The 15,474-nt window shown below is 38.8% G+C and overlaps 1 protein-coding gene across 7 annotated transcripts in view; it reads right to left on the minus strand.

Moving 5' to 3' along the window:
- rbm47 (RNA binding motif protein 47) overlaps positions 1-13,773 on the minus strand; it is a 41,223-nt gene extending 27,450 nt beyond the window's left edge. For 2 of the 7 annotated variants that reach the window (XM_015389666.1, XM_015389664.1), the window contains exons 1-2: positions 12,605-12,987; positions 11,983-12,156 (exon numbers count right to left, since the gene is read on the minus strand). The gene's annotated coding sequence lies outside the window, so the exon portion shown is untranslated. Of the gene's footprint in view, positions 1-11,982; positions 12,157-12,604; positions 12,988-13,508 lie in introns of those variants that run through there. The other 5 variants (XM_015389667.1, XM_015389665.1, XM_015389660.1 and 2 more) reach the window with 4 other exon arrangements.
- Positions 13,774-15,474: the final 1,701 nt, after the last annotated feature.

Genomic DNA, 15,474 nt, shown 5'->3' on the forward strand with positions numbered 1-15,474 from the left:
AGGCTATAAGAAAATTAAGAATGGAAGAAATTTGATGAATTTAGATTTGATTATACATAAAGTGACATAAATCAGTAGATGTAGGAAAAGAATTTAACTAAAATGAAGCAGATCAAAAGCCATCGGCTTAGTTTTAACAGAAGCAAGAAGGAACTGGCCCTGTAGGTCACCTATGAACCATGAAAAGCTGTAAACAAACAAAGCAGAGACTGTGACAGGTGGCAGCCTATTGTTTATCATCAAAACTCTTCTAATATTGCAGTAATGGAAAAAATATTCTTCAACAGAAACATGATTTCTGTACAGCTTTGAAAGTGGGCTAAAATTGATCGCAGAAATGGTTCAGGATCAAAATATTCTATTAGTCCAAGAGGGAGATTTTTCATGGAAGTCCTCAGACTTAATGCATGAATAACATAAAACATAAGCTTTAATAACCCGTAAAAAGAAACATGAACGGAAGAAGTATTATTAGGGTGTAGTAACAATTCAAAGAAAACGGTTCTCAAAATAAGTCGCACAATCCAGGAAAAAGCTCCGGGTCAGCTCTTCCCTTCCAATTTGTACCGATAACCAAAGCAGTGCATATCGGTTTATCATCCTGTTAACTAGGTATACTGATTAACTCTGAAGACAAACACACATCTTGAATATAACTGTTTGTTTTTATATATGCTTCCCTGAACATCTCAAGTTCAGATTCTATTATTAGTGTTTGTTGTGCTGACCCCTGCTGGGGTCGGTTGACCCTCACCTCCTCTGACAGCTAAAATTTGTCTCAGACACACAACCACATTTCCTTACTGTTGACTGTCACATGATTAACGACAATTACTCTAAATCTCTGATTGCCAAAGGCATAAAACATATCTCTGTGCTAACCCCTCCTTCTGAAGCCTCTAAACTAATTAAAAAGAACGAATTCATCTACATATTCTGGGTTGCAGTACATAGTTCTCAGCAGCAAGTAGGGGGCACTAATTCCTACTATACAGATAAATAACGGGTGTGGAAAAGTCTGTAAAGGTGCAACTGACAGACAATTTAGCAGCAACCTGCCCATGTGACATATCAAAAACCACCATCTGTGATCCGTTTGAAATGTTCTTGCCTTAGAACCAAGAAACCAAATGATGATTTTCAAAGCATAAACAAACACAGCAAATAATGGAATTTCCACTAGATGTGTTTATGTGTGAATATGTATGGGCTGTAGTATGCATACTATCAAACATGGCGTTTAGAATTCAACTCATTTCACTTTTTAAACCACAAAAAGAATTGTAACAAGTGCAAACGATGTCCCATTGATTTTATATTTGAATAATGTGTTTGATCTTTGATTTTCCTGGAGCAACACTTTTCCCGTCAGTATTTATATGTTTTATTACTAAATAAGAGCCTAAAAAAATAAAAATAAACTAAGGACTTTCTAGCTTTTTGTGGCCTTTAGGTTGCAAAAAAAAGTTGAACGATATCCCTTTACCACCAAACTAAATAAAACCACAACGTTAGCCTTTGTCTAATTATGATCTGTGCAACAAACACATAGTAAATCTTCTCTAACATTTTCAAGTCTAGGTCTCCAAACAATCAGACCATGAAAAACACTGTGAAAAGGAATATTTGGAATCCTATATTTAGGCCTGAGTGGAGCTACAAATTTTAGAAACAGCTCATAACCCTGTTACACTTATGGTATATTTCTGTTTAAAGATGCTACTCCTTGTTCTGAACTAAACTTAGCCTTCAGTGGACATTATGACACATTGTATACTTTAAGGCAGTTCTCCTCACCATTAATGAAGTGTAACATCATCATTAGATAAGCAAATTTAAAAACAAAGTAAGGAAACAGTAACTGTATTGTCTGTAAACAGCATACTCTGCACTCCCTTTTCTGGAAACATAAACAGTAAGAAAATGTCCTGTGTCTGTTAACTCTGCAGGACACCAAAGACTGGGGTACAGCCTGAGTGGGACAAGGTGTCTATTTTATTTTTTTTTTTAAGGCAACTATTTTAGTCTAATTTGCTCAATGAGAGCCTGATACCAAAATGTTTCATCCATCATTTGATAGTGACAAACATTTTGAGTTCATGTGACACAGGAGGGGGGAATCGGATGCAGTGTGTTTAGATAAAAGGCTCCAACGTGTCACGTTCAGTGTTCTGTTTAATCATTTTTAGAAAAGCAGGAAAATCTTCAACTCTGTTCTGTTTTAGCACTTCCTTAGCAAAACAAGCACCTGAAATCCTGTAAATCCTGTCAGTCAATCCCAGCCTTACCCCTCTAATTAGCACCAATGACTCAGCATAAAAACAAAAATCTTTCTGCCATGCTGCGACATACACACAAATGCAGCACCATGAGCTCTAATCTCTTTCTTCCTTCATTCTGATGAAAGACATTTCCCCTTTCAGCGAGAAGTTGGTCAGCTGATGCTCTACATGCAGTCATGTGGCCTGTCGCTAACCAGCAGAGGACGAGGCGCAGCATTTCTGTGCTACAGTCACTGCCAAGGTCAAGGAGACAAGGAAGGAGGAAGGCAGGGCTGCCGAGATAGGAGGAAAATCACTGAAGCAGCTCAAAAAGTTGAAGACTAAAGAAAAGCTGTCATGCTGATGACATGCAAACCACAGTGCAGCTGCTTATTTTCTGCCCGATAAACGGTGACCACCTTTACGTCAACATGGATGACGGCCCTAACTCCCTGTACTGGGAAATAATCCTAACTATCATGTGACAAATGAAGGCATCATGAATCTGCACTAAAGGAGATTAATGTTTTGCAGAAAAAAAAGGTCTAATTTGAAAATTATTGGAATTGATTTGCAGCTAAATGCCTGTTTTTATTGCTTGGATTTTGCTGAACCTTCCTTATCTTTTCTGAATCTATAAGAGACATTTTTTTTTATTATTTTACATGAGGGGTTGACCGAGGCTAAAATAAAACACAGACATACCATACTTAAAGATTATGAGAAAAATGTGTTTAAACCTTTAATTCCTGTACAACCAACATATGTTGACGATAGCATCATGCTGTGGGGGATTTACTTAAAGTGACCTGATCCAGATCTAAATGCAAATGAAACCCTTCCCAAGCATTATTAAGGTGCACTGTTGCATTGGCTCTGTTGGAAGAAACTGTAATTTGAATCTTGTGGGTTCAGGTCTAACTCCTTCTTCTATCAATCTCCCGTTTTTTAAGCCAATTAACCTCAAATTAATAAGAGTGTGATTCTGTGCATGTGGTTGTATTGTGAAAATACTTGGCGCTGTCAGTGAGATTAAAGTCTACGTAAGCTAAGCACATTTACTAAATCTAAGAATTAATGTAACTAGCTCAGACTGACTGAGTTTGAGCTATTTTGCAATGAAGAACAATTTCTTCGCTTTCTAGATGAGAAAAGCTGGAGGAGAAATCCCCCAGCTGTTGATGCAGAGAAAAGCTGCTCTACCAAGTGTTGACCTAGTGAGGAATGAATAAACATGCATACAATGGCCAGATGTGCAAATCTTTGGAAAGCATATATCCATTTTTCTTTATGTATCGCTGCAGTGAGCTAACAACAATATTTGCCACACGATCAGTTATAAATGTTACTTTTCCGCTCACATTCAGTTCCAACTTTGTGTAATATGAAACAAACTGGGTCTTATCAAACTTAGTGACATTGTAGATACGATTTTAACTATGAGTATAGTTTTGCTTAATGAAGGTTTTGGCAACTTTTGATTTTGATTTATTAACAGTAACTGAAAGATGTTTATCAAAAAATTGCCACAGATGTGACAGCGACTTGCTGCAGGTTCAAGAAAAACATGACAGAGCTCAAGGCAGTGCAAAGAAAACATGTCAATAGCAGTTTTAAAAAAAGTGCTGACAGAAGCACATGGAGCAGTAAAAATCAGAGAGAGCTCAACTGATTCCTTTGGGTGTCTGTGTGTATGTGTGTGGTAGGCTACATAGTTGTTTTTATTAAGTGTCACTTTGTTGGCTTGTGCTGATCTGGTGACCTGTCCAGGATGTAACCCCCACCCATCAACCTCTGACTGCTGGAGGCAGTCACAAGTCACTGACTTAGAAGATCAGACCCACAAGGGAACTAGTTTGTGGACACGCTACAGTGTGACCTTAAATAAGATCTTTAAGAGTCCATTTTAATTGCATTACAATAGCACTAAAGAGGTGTAGCAGGAGGCCTTAGCTGTAATGTAAAAACGTGTGACGCTGAGAAGCATTGTTTAGGGGGCATTGTCTTTAGCTTTGGTTCCTTCTAGACAAAAGGCTGGTCAAAATCCTTTGGTTTAGGGAATAGGATAGAAGTGGAAAAGGGGGGAAAGAAATGATTTTGAAACACCATGAGGCCCCATAACTCCTGCACTGAACAGTTTTAAAAATAGAAACTCACTTTAAATGGTTGCTATATCTACGGTAGTTTCTTCTTATGCCCATAGTTCATTGAACATCCACTATCACACCATTTTAAATACACTGAGCTATGAGACTTTAACCATGACTGTAATAAATTATTATCTTTTTTAAAAGACTGCATAAAAAAACCAATACAACCAAATGCTTTGGGCAACGTAATTACCGGTAACTCTTTCTACCCAGAGATGTTATGTGTCAATGTTTGCATTCATCTGGAAAATTAACTCTACACCTTTAATATGAGACCCAGATGCACAAATAAATACCTGAAGATTACCTTAGGGTAAGACTCAAATGCCTTAAAAGTCTTGATTAATTATGCTCCATGGACAGAATCAGCTAAAGTGAGCTTATTGTTGCCTTGTGGATGTTTGATTTCAAAAGCACAAGCCTTTTTTTAAAGAGTCTGTCTTGTAGCATCTTAAGATACGTAGTAGGAAAACTCAACAAGAAAGTCGATAATGCTAAACCTAGCAGCTATTTAAAAAAAACACATTATTCCAAATCTAAAAACCTGTTCTGGGGATGACTTCTAGTAACAGCCTCCTATATTTGTCCAGCTCATGTACATTTTTAAACTATAAATGATGCGATGGAGGATCCATTCGATTCCTGTCAAATGCTTTGATCTGGGCTTTAGTATCTTTCTGTCGTTTCTCTAATAAAAGCCATTACTAAAGCTAACCTGCAATTAGATTTCACTGCTGAGTGACAGAAAATGCCACTTCTGTTAATTAACAATAGTTATAAGGAAGGAAGACAAGACAACACATTCATTAGAGGGGAAAAAAGGGATGTCCTCATTCAAAGGTGTGTCCTTTGAATGATGGATGAGTCACATACACAACTATTTTCTTGTAAACTACAAATGCCATCACGCAACAATCCACTGGCTTCTACTGAGTCCTAAAGGAGTGTATAGTTAGCCAGGTGTAACCTACTCGTACCCAGATGTGCCATCTTCCACTAATAGTACTAGCAGAAAGAACTAGTTTCCATCTCCCCAGACTCCTCCTCAAGCTCCCCTGATGGAGATCTGTGGTATTCTGAAGCACCTGAGAGACATAGACCCTCCAGGACTTCATGGGCCGCCAATGGGCCTCAACTCGCAAGGAAAGCATCCAGGGGTCGTCCAAAAAAGATGCCAGAGCCGCATCACCTGACTCCCCTTGTGAAGGAGCATTGGCTCTACTCTGAGCTAATTAGAGCCGCTTGAATCTGGGAATCATGGAATTCAGTCTCCAACAATATCTGCATACTCCTTTTTAAAATATAAGGAAGTAATCTTTTAGCGAATCTGCAATTTTCTCCATTCTTCTTTTTTTGGAGAGATAAAATGTTCGCCAACACTGTTCACCTAAAAGCCTCTCCCACCCACATTCAGTAAGGTGAGAAGGAAAAAGTATAAAAAGGCAGATAAGAGCTGAATGAAAAGCTGCTAGAATTCACTGCCCAGGAACTCAGGCTAACGCCCCAACAGGGACGCACAAAGACAGAACTGCTCAACAATGTCACGCAAACCTCACAGACAGGTGCTCTAAGAAATGAAGAAAAAAAATCATCCTGAGAAACCGAAGCTGTGTGTATAATATAGCCTTTCACCTGCCTGCGCACAGACACCGCAAAACCAACAAAAAAGAGGAGTGTGGGAATGGACCAGAGGAAAATAGGTAAAGTTCTGATGGGAGCGTAAATTAATGAGAATCCATGGATAAAATGAGTGTGTTTGGGTTGGGAAAAAAAACAGCCAAAAATTTCCTCTGTGTGACTACTTTGTGTCAGTTTTGTGAATGGCTTTATAGTCAAATACAGCATGTGGAACATTCCATTCTGTTCAGCTCAGGGAGGCAAACGTGACTGGGTTGGATTGTGGCTGAAACTTTATCATGAAACACAGAGTTGTACCATGTGTAGTTTCTTCTCCCTTAAAGCTACTCAGGTTCACACACACACACACAAAGACACCATCCATATCGTCTTCTATTCCTCTCCAGAATCACATCTCACACACTCACACAACACCTCGCCACGGCCTGCTGTCCTCACAACTGGTCCATTGTGTTGAGCAGCAGGTATGCAGAGAGGAGGATCTTTGAGAACAACCAGCAGAAATCTGACAATTTGGGCTCATTGTGGGTCTGAGGTTAACATACAGTAAAACCCCCAAATTATTCATACCTTTCGAAGACTTAGATCAAAATTTAATTGCATTTACCAACACTTTCTGATAGCAAAAGAGACAGTCAAAAGGTACTTAAAAAAAAGTCAAATGAATATCTCTTTAGAACATTTAAAACATTTACTTTTACGTACCTCTCACTGTAATCAATTAAAACAAAAAACATTTTGGGATTATTGCTGATTCCCTATTTAAGTGTTTCCACTGACATTTTGACAATTTATCATAGGTGACTAGCTTTAGTCTCTTTTAAACATTACACTAACATGACCTTCAAATTGTAGAATCATGTTGGTAATAAAACCAAAATTTTCTAAATCCAAACCTGCAGGATGCATGAATAAATTAAACTTTATGACACATCCTATGTAACATCTTGACAGTTATCACCTTTTAAAAAAGCATTTTGTCTCTTATAAGCTACCTGAAGTAAATATCTTTTTTTTTTAACCTTTTTGAAGCTGAAATCATTATTGTCATTGATTTCCACTAATTTTTTTGTGCAAAAAAAAAAACTTTTAACAGCATATGTTTGACATTTTTTGCATCTCATTCTAAATATGTTAGTTGCTTTAAGTTTTGTCTTTGACTCCTGTCACTGTTTTCTTTTTTTATCTTTGTATTTTAGATCTTTATTAATACCAACAACAACAACAAAAAAAATACTTTGTTTACCATACTTTGAAAATGTAAATATATGGTAAAGCAATGAATGTAACTTCAGCATAAAAAGTTTTTCTGGGGGAAATGTTAATGCATAACATTACAGGAAGAGATCATCTCTCAGTGAAACAATTTAAGTCCTGCAACAGAGGATCATAAGTATAGGTATTTAGAGAAACTCCTATTCTGTGATACACCATTTTTTTCTCTCATTTTCTCCTGCAGAGGTGGCTTGTAAAACATACGGTGAAATGAAGCATAATAAGAGCATTAGCGTTTGAGCAGACTGCAGGAGAGAGGAGGGAAGGAGGGAGGGACGTAGGATGAGAGGAGAGGATGGAGAGTTCACCGGTGTCACCGCACCGGGGGGTGCAGGGGTTACACAGGGGTCGAAGGTTGAACAGCGGAAAGGGCACTGAGGAAAAACAGGGGAGCGGGAGTGTTGATCCAGCCTGTGCAGAGAGTGGATGTCACCTGTTTACACACTCAACAGTGCCGCTACATTAACACAAATAAAAGTTACACAATGTTTTTATCACTCAACGTTTCAGCGCATAGTTTGAGCTGGCCTTGGTTAAGGTCTGGTACAGTAACTCACGCAGGACAGACTTCTACCGCAAGTTCTAGGCTGGTTATGGAAACCAGAACAATGTCGACTAGAGCTAGTGAAAAGAAGCCCTCCATTAGCAAAAAGTCGTTCATTCAAGTATACTAAAAGAGCACTAATTTCATACTTAAAATAAGGCAGTGCACTTAGAGTTAACTTGTTCTAAACTATATTTCATATACTTAACAATAGTATAGTCAGGTGTACTTGACTATACTATTGTTTACTTTATTGTTTACCAAAGTATACTTTAAGTATACTTTGGTAAACTTAAAAATGTACCAATTTAGTTTGAAGAAGTATTACTTTAGTAATACTTCAAGTACACTAAAAGTACATTGTTTGGCTTACTTTCTAAACTTATACTTATATATTCTTAATAGAATTTACTTCAAGTATACTACTTTTTGCTAAGGGCTGTTTATTTACACTTGTGGATAAATTCTCAAAACACAGACAAAAAATTAAAAGCTATTTTGTTTGTTAAAACAAAACTCAAAGAATAACTTTTTCGCTGCTCTGTATGGGTACTTCAGACCCGTAATGTCTGAAGTACCCATAAAGCGGAATATGATGTTTGCTTTAATAAGAAAACTAACTGACCCAGCTTCTCACTACATTCTGCAAAAAACTGTCTTTTGTAAAGATTGTAAAGTGTAATTTAAGTGCTATGGATTGGTCAACAGAACATATAACATGGGAGACAGCTATTATGATTAACGCTTCCAGATTTAGCAAAGGCAGTTTTTCCTGTAGTCTTTCTTACTCCAACTAAGCAGTTTATTACAATCACTATTACAAACACTATTTCATATATATATATATATATATATATCGTTACGAATGAGCACAGTGTAAATAGTTTTCTTTTTTCGAAATACACCATGCAACAGTAGTTTTTACCGGTTTTACTTCCTTCTTGTCCCACTGCCAGACTGTGTTAGGCCTGGTCAGATGGGAGCTAAAGAGGAAGGTGAGGGGGGTGGACAGAGGGGAAGAATGTGACCATTGTCCTCTCCAGGTATGTGTGTGTTTGTGACAAACAGAAAGAATCGGAAAGAGAGAGAGAGGGAGAAAGAAAGAGGGCACATCAGATCTGGTTACAGGTGTTTTATAAACAGCACAATAGTGCTAACAGGTTCCCTTCTCTCCTCGAGCTGCATCGCTTTCTGTACGCTGTAGCTTTGGATTTCTGCCTCACTGTTTCCGAGGTTTATGGCTTTGTCACATACAGAGCACACTGGGCTTGATCATGTGATGAGGTGATCATGTGGCACGGTCGTATACTATAGGTCTGTCTGTGTCTTAATTCATGCAGTTTAGGCTGTTTCTCTTCCTTATGTTTGAGGTTTGTTAAACAATACTCTACGAGCCGCTTCTAAAAAGCAAAAGAAATTGCTTATTTGTCTTCCTGTTTAAGTCTGTTTCAATCACTGGTCTCATGTTCCTGAAACCAGTAACGGCCCCAACATGATATACCAGTAGAGTCATGCTAAGGAAACTGCTTAAACATAAGAGCCTTCTCTAAAGAGTGTTTAGGAGTCTTAGGAATACAAGGATAAATTTTGAAAAGTGACAAATATTGTAGATCTCCTGGCACTATTAGCCAAGACTTAAACAAGAACAGGCCCATTTGAGTAAAGAGTGTCAAATACCCACCTTTTGTCCCTGCATCTATTTTTAGTTTGGTTTGCTTGAGAGCAAAGAAACCACGTGTGACTACCTCATCAGGTTTGACCAGCACTTCAACAGACGCTGACGTTTCAGAAACCAATGAAAGCATTTACAGTAAGCAACAATCATCCTCATGTCTGTGGTCTTAGAGGACAAAAGACTGACTTTTTACCAAATCTGCAATTGTAATTCAAATATAGGCTTGAAAACATAAAAAATAAACTAAGTTAAAATAGTTTAAACTTATCAAATGTCAAACAGGAGTGAGATAGCTTGTTAAAGTCTCAGAAATTCCTCTGGAGATGAGATATGGAAACAGACGTGCCTTTAACTTTTAGAATGAGAAAAGTGAATATTCAAATAATCTGTCTGACAAATCAGAAAAGAAATGATGCACATAAGGTCAATCAGAAATGTTCACAGCTATTAAAGCTGGAACATGGATCACTGTTCTTTAAAAACAATCAAGGCTGCAGTCTACAGATATTACTTAGAGACCCTCAAAGTTCCCTAATCAACCAGCAGCTAGAACACAAACACCTGAAACTATATGTTCAATCATTTATACCAGGGAAGTCCAAGTCCACTCCAGGTAGAGATGCATCAACACTACAGCTGGAAGTTAGTTGCTGTAGGCTACGCTCACAATGCAGCCAAATCCGATTTTTTTTTGCCCATATGCGACCTTGTATCTGATCTTTTCATGGCAGTCACACAGATCCGATTTTTCCAATGCGACCCAGGCCATTTGGATATATGGTCCTGAATCCGATACAACTCTGATCTTCTCAAATGCGAACTGTGTCTGAACGGCCAGGTCGCATTTATCCGACCTGAACGTCAATAACACTCAACAGAGATCACTATTCTGTATCTTGCTACGCAGAAGTGGGAACAAAAACAATAACCATGGAGGATGATAATGCCGAGAGCAGTCTTTTTTTTTAACCATCTTGAAAAGATTGAGTTTTTAAGGCTGGGAAGGAATGCTAGATGCTTTCCAGCACTACCATCCATGTTTACTTCCATAAACACAGAGCAAGCTTGCTTGTGACGTCATTGCGACCTCTACTGCGCATGTGCGACACTTGAGTTCACATAGGAATTTACATACCGGTACAAGTCGCATATATTTGGAAATGTGAATGGCAAAAAAATAAAAAAATAAAAAAAAATCTGAATTGAGCATTAAGGCCTGCAGTTGGAATGTAGCCTCATAGTACTACACCTCTGATTTTAAATTCTAGGTGCCAAGGTAGATTATCAAAATGCAGTGCCTCATATTTGGCCTAGCAGCTCAAGTAAGGCAAGGATCTATGCATCCACTGTATTTCAGAAACTACCATTGGTATACTCTAGTCTTTATTCTACACGTGAAGCTCTCAGAATCATCACTTCTGGATTTAACTCTCTCCTATATAGCATCAACTGATGTTGCTCCTTTTGCTATTAACTTTTTGTACTCTTGTGTACTTAACCATGTGTACTTTTTTGTGTTTCTTTGGCATAAAAATAACCTGTGTCCCACCACTTCAGCTGGGTCTCTCTACTGGATAGAGCCATAATGGATCTATCATTGCTATTACCTTTTTGTTCTCTGTTTTTTCTTAATTAAAGTACGTGTGGTTAATGAGGTTGTCTTCCCTAAACGACATATTTGATGAAACCATGTATACGGCTAGATAATGTAATTAGATTTAACTGGACAGATTTGAACTGAATATAGTTCAAAACCCATCAACTATCTCTGAAAATCATTTTACAAAGCCAAATATTCCTTTGAGTTTCTCTTCCAGTTTTTTTTTTTTTTTTTGGTCTCACTTTTGGTTGTGTCTTACATGTTTAGAAAGAAATGAAAAGATTTTATAGGTTATAAAGGAACATCATCCTATGTAGAAACACAATACATCTGTTCTTGAAAATATCAGCTGGATATAACCCGTCCAACACAGGCACACTACAGACATGGTGTGTGTATACCCGCACACACACACACCAACAAAACTAAATCCCGTTTGTACAACAACAGGACACCCAAGGCTGACTGGCGCCCTGCTTAACCAGTTTTTCAAAAACACACACACACACACACAAATGGCTAGAGAAGACATTAGTTAAAAACGCAGACCCATACACACACACACACACACAAATAAACATCCAGACCTCGTCCCGTAACCTTGCCGTGAAGGTTACAGCAGTCAGCTGGGTCAGTGTGATCACTGGACCAGCTGAAAAAATGTCCTTCCAGATACCCACTGTGTGTCTGTGTGCTATTGTGCGTAGGGTATGAGCCATCCAGGTGAGAAAACACACAATGTCCCCACAGATATGCTTAAGGATATCAGGAGGGAAAAGACAAGCAGAACGCAAAGAAACTTGTGTGAGGAAGACTCATGTGATGAGTTTCCAGCCAACCTTTAGGGTGATGGGACGTATAGTCACTGTGTCGCTGTTGAGTCTTCTTCCACCACTCAGAAAGGAACGATCCAACTTGTCACTTTTTCATCTTCTCCTTCTCTTAACCTCCTCCTGTGCACCGTCTTCAGGTCTGTCTCTCACCTTGTGCTTTGCTGTCAAGGAAACTCCTGTCTTCAGTGACAGGGAGCCACAAAAAGCACAATGAGAACAAATCTCAGGCACTTGTAACCGACTTCAAGCACTCAGACAATCAGAGAGGACAAGTCAGAGTTTCTCTTCTCCTTTTGGAGTTTTTTCAGATCCTGACTCAGATCCTCTCTGTTTGTCCTCTCCTCTGCTCCAGTCACGACAACACATGTAGACGTAACAGCGGGTGACAGGAGAGCAGGGGGGGTGGCACAAGGTCTCAAAGTGGAGGGGAGCGCAGGAGGTGACAGAGAAGAAGGAGTGAAAACAGAGAGAGGGAGGGATGGAGGGAGGGAGGAAGGGCAGCGGTAATTAGTGAGTCTGTACCTGACTCTCACTGACATAAGCCCCACATTCCTCAGAGCTGGGAGGGGGGGACCAAAGGAGGTAGAAGAAATGAAAAAGTTCAGAACACACACTGACACTCTAATACCTTCTTGATCCTATGAGACACCGGAATCTATCTTCCTTCACAGTAAACCTTATGCGTTGTTCCAATCAGGGCTTCATGAGAGTAAACTCAACCTTGACGCTCCTGGATCGTCACCGTCAAAAACTCTTTGAGGGTTTCTTGCTTGCCTCCCCTTTTGTTTCACCAGAAATCTTCCAATGGTTCCTTCTCTTTGCCTCCTGCCTCTGCTGCTGTGTGTAAGGTGTACACACTATACCTGCCCCTGAAACTCACCAAACCAGAATCAGAACTGCCCAAACTCCCTGCACACCTCCTCCCTCCAATCATTCCGGATGGGAAATGCTATCCTCCTGTGCCCCTGCTCAACCTCCCTGAATGGATGTGTGTGTCTGTGTGCCTTAATAGCTAGAGCAGCATTCCTTCAAAGGGGTTTCCTTCACACCTGATCCCAAACCTCTCACCACATCACCGCACTCAGCACCACCTGCTTATTACTGCTCATCACTCTCTGCTGCCTCATGAATATATGAGGTCATGATGACGCGCTGTCTTTAGACTGCAGTTCCTTGATGTCAGTGAAACGGATCCCTCCATAATGACAACCCTCTCAGACAACCAATTCTTGTAGTATACTACCTATTCAAAGTTGATTGCAAAGAAATCTGAAGCCCTTTATGTCTAACATGAACATGTTCTCACTTTAAATGAGACTACTGCTTTACAGCTGAAATGAAAGTAAACAGGGTTAGAGTTTCTCCCTCTCCTTCTTCACATGCAGCTTCTTTTTTACTCTTTATATCGTCTCTTTGCTTAAAGATACTTGTTTGATCCTGTTGCTCTGTTTCAACACTACTGAAAAGAGCGACGTTCATCTTTCATTCAACATTTTGCAACAGTCTGTCTCCCCATGTGCGTGTCTGCCTACCTGGATTCCTTAGAGAGTTGGGCGTGGGTGGGACCAGGCGTGTCCTTCTTCCTGATCTAAGGTGCTCAATTTCTTTCCGAGGTCTTTATGACAGGGAGTTGTCATGGAGATATAGAGTCGGCATGGAAGATGTGTTGAATAGCTACGGCCACAGCAAGCAAGCCAGCCACCGGAGTTAGACAGAAGAGAGAAGTGAGGAAGCAGGATCCCTGTTTAGAGTAACAACACACACACAGACACACATGCATACATTCAGATAAAGTCCCTCAACCACATGCACACAACCTCACACAGTAGGGAACTTGCTCTAGCGTGTATGTGTGTGTATAGGAAACTGAGATTGAGTCAGAAGTGCTCACACAGAGAAATAACGTTTCAACACAGTGCCTGAACTCGGGTAGGGAGGAGCTGGGCCGTTGGATTAGTTGCTCAATGGCTTTGACTTTAATGCTTACTTAACAAATCTCACAAGCCTTAAATTTAAATGCCATATAAAAGAGGAAAAATATTATATTAAATATTTTCACATTTTTTCACATTACAACCAAAAACATCCAACTATTTAATTGAGATATATAAGCTAGACAAATATTATGAAATCTTTTTTAAAGTAACGTACTTTCCTGTACCTCATAAGAAGATCAACTTCATTAATATAGCATCTGTGAACAGCTATTTTGCAGTAATGCTGTAGTTTCCAACATGGATTAGCTGGGCTCGATTTCCTTACACATTCTCATACAGTACCTTTAAAAAAAAAAAGAACATTAAAAGCAATCCACTGGACTTTGTTTCGAAGTTTGAAGACGTTTCGCTTCCGATCCATGAAACTTTTTCAATTAAAAATGTGAGGAAAAGAGTTGAGTTCGAGGTTTTATACAGTAGCTCAACAAAGCATTGTTTTTGCTTTGTTTAATTTAATTTTTTGTTTTTTTCTTTGGAATGACTATGACCTGGATGACTGAGAATCTTCACCAGCATATTCTCATAGCAGGATGCTACCCGAAGCATGTTTTACCGTGGGGATGATGTGTTAGGCGACTTTACCTTTAAATACTTCTGCAAGACAATGTCTAACACTTGGGTTCTTAAATTGTGTTTGTTCTTTAAAAACATTTGAAGCAGTTAGAGAATTATTGCATTTATATGATAATTGTCTCCAAAGCACATACTTTAATTTATTGTCTTTTGGCTTTTGATATATATGAAATTTTAATAACATTTTAAAACTATTAACAGGAATGTTCTACTTTTTAGCTAAAAATCACACAATTACCTACTGAAATAATGTTAGCCTACTTGCCAAGTAAGCCTGAACATGCCAGCATTAGCAACGCAGTTTGGCCAACTTGTCTGCCTTAGAAGTTCTCGATATGAACTCTAATGGAACAATATTTAGGAAGTAAAGACTTTCTGTTTCTGTATGTCTCAAGTCAGTCTATGTTGAGGAAAATGGAAATAATCCTTGTTTTTAACATTCATTTTGGTCATATCCTAATAGTAGCCCATGTTGCATGAGTATGCTGACAGATGGGTTTACCTGGTCAAGACAGTAATTTAAACTGACTACCAAAAAAATAAATCAGAAGAAAATACATCACACTGTCCAATAATGCTCTACATTTGTTTTTGAAAAAGAGAGCTACATTTCCAGTGGTAATAGAGCAGTCCTTTCTAACACTATCTTTTTTTTTTTTTTTCCTCCAGTATAACATTGCAAAGACTAAGACTACATCCAGACATCCAAATGCTCATAATTTCACAAACTTTCTCTGTAAGCATGAAGCCACCTGTGCCTCCAGATGAATCTACTTAATATGCCTAAAAACATGAAATTATTCCACACCTGTTGGTGGCGCTGTGACGCTCTAACAGAAACAAGCCAGGGGAGATTTGGGCATGTACATAACACTGTATGGAGCCATTGCTGTGGCACATGTATTTTTGTAACTATCGAACCTATTTA

This window comes from Cyprinodon variegatus, unplaced genomic scaffold, assembly GCF_000732505.1.
Source record: "Cyprinodon variegatus isolate N-32 unplaced genomic scaffold, C_variegatus-1.0 Scaffold469, whole genome shotgun sequence".
Lineage (NCBI taxonomy): Eukaryota > Metazoa > Chordata > Actinopteri > Cyprinodontiformes > Cyprinodontidae > Cyprinodon > Cyprinodon variegatus.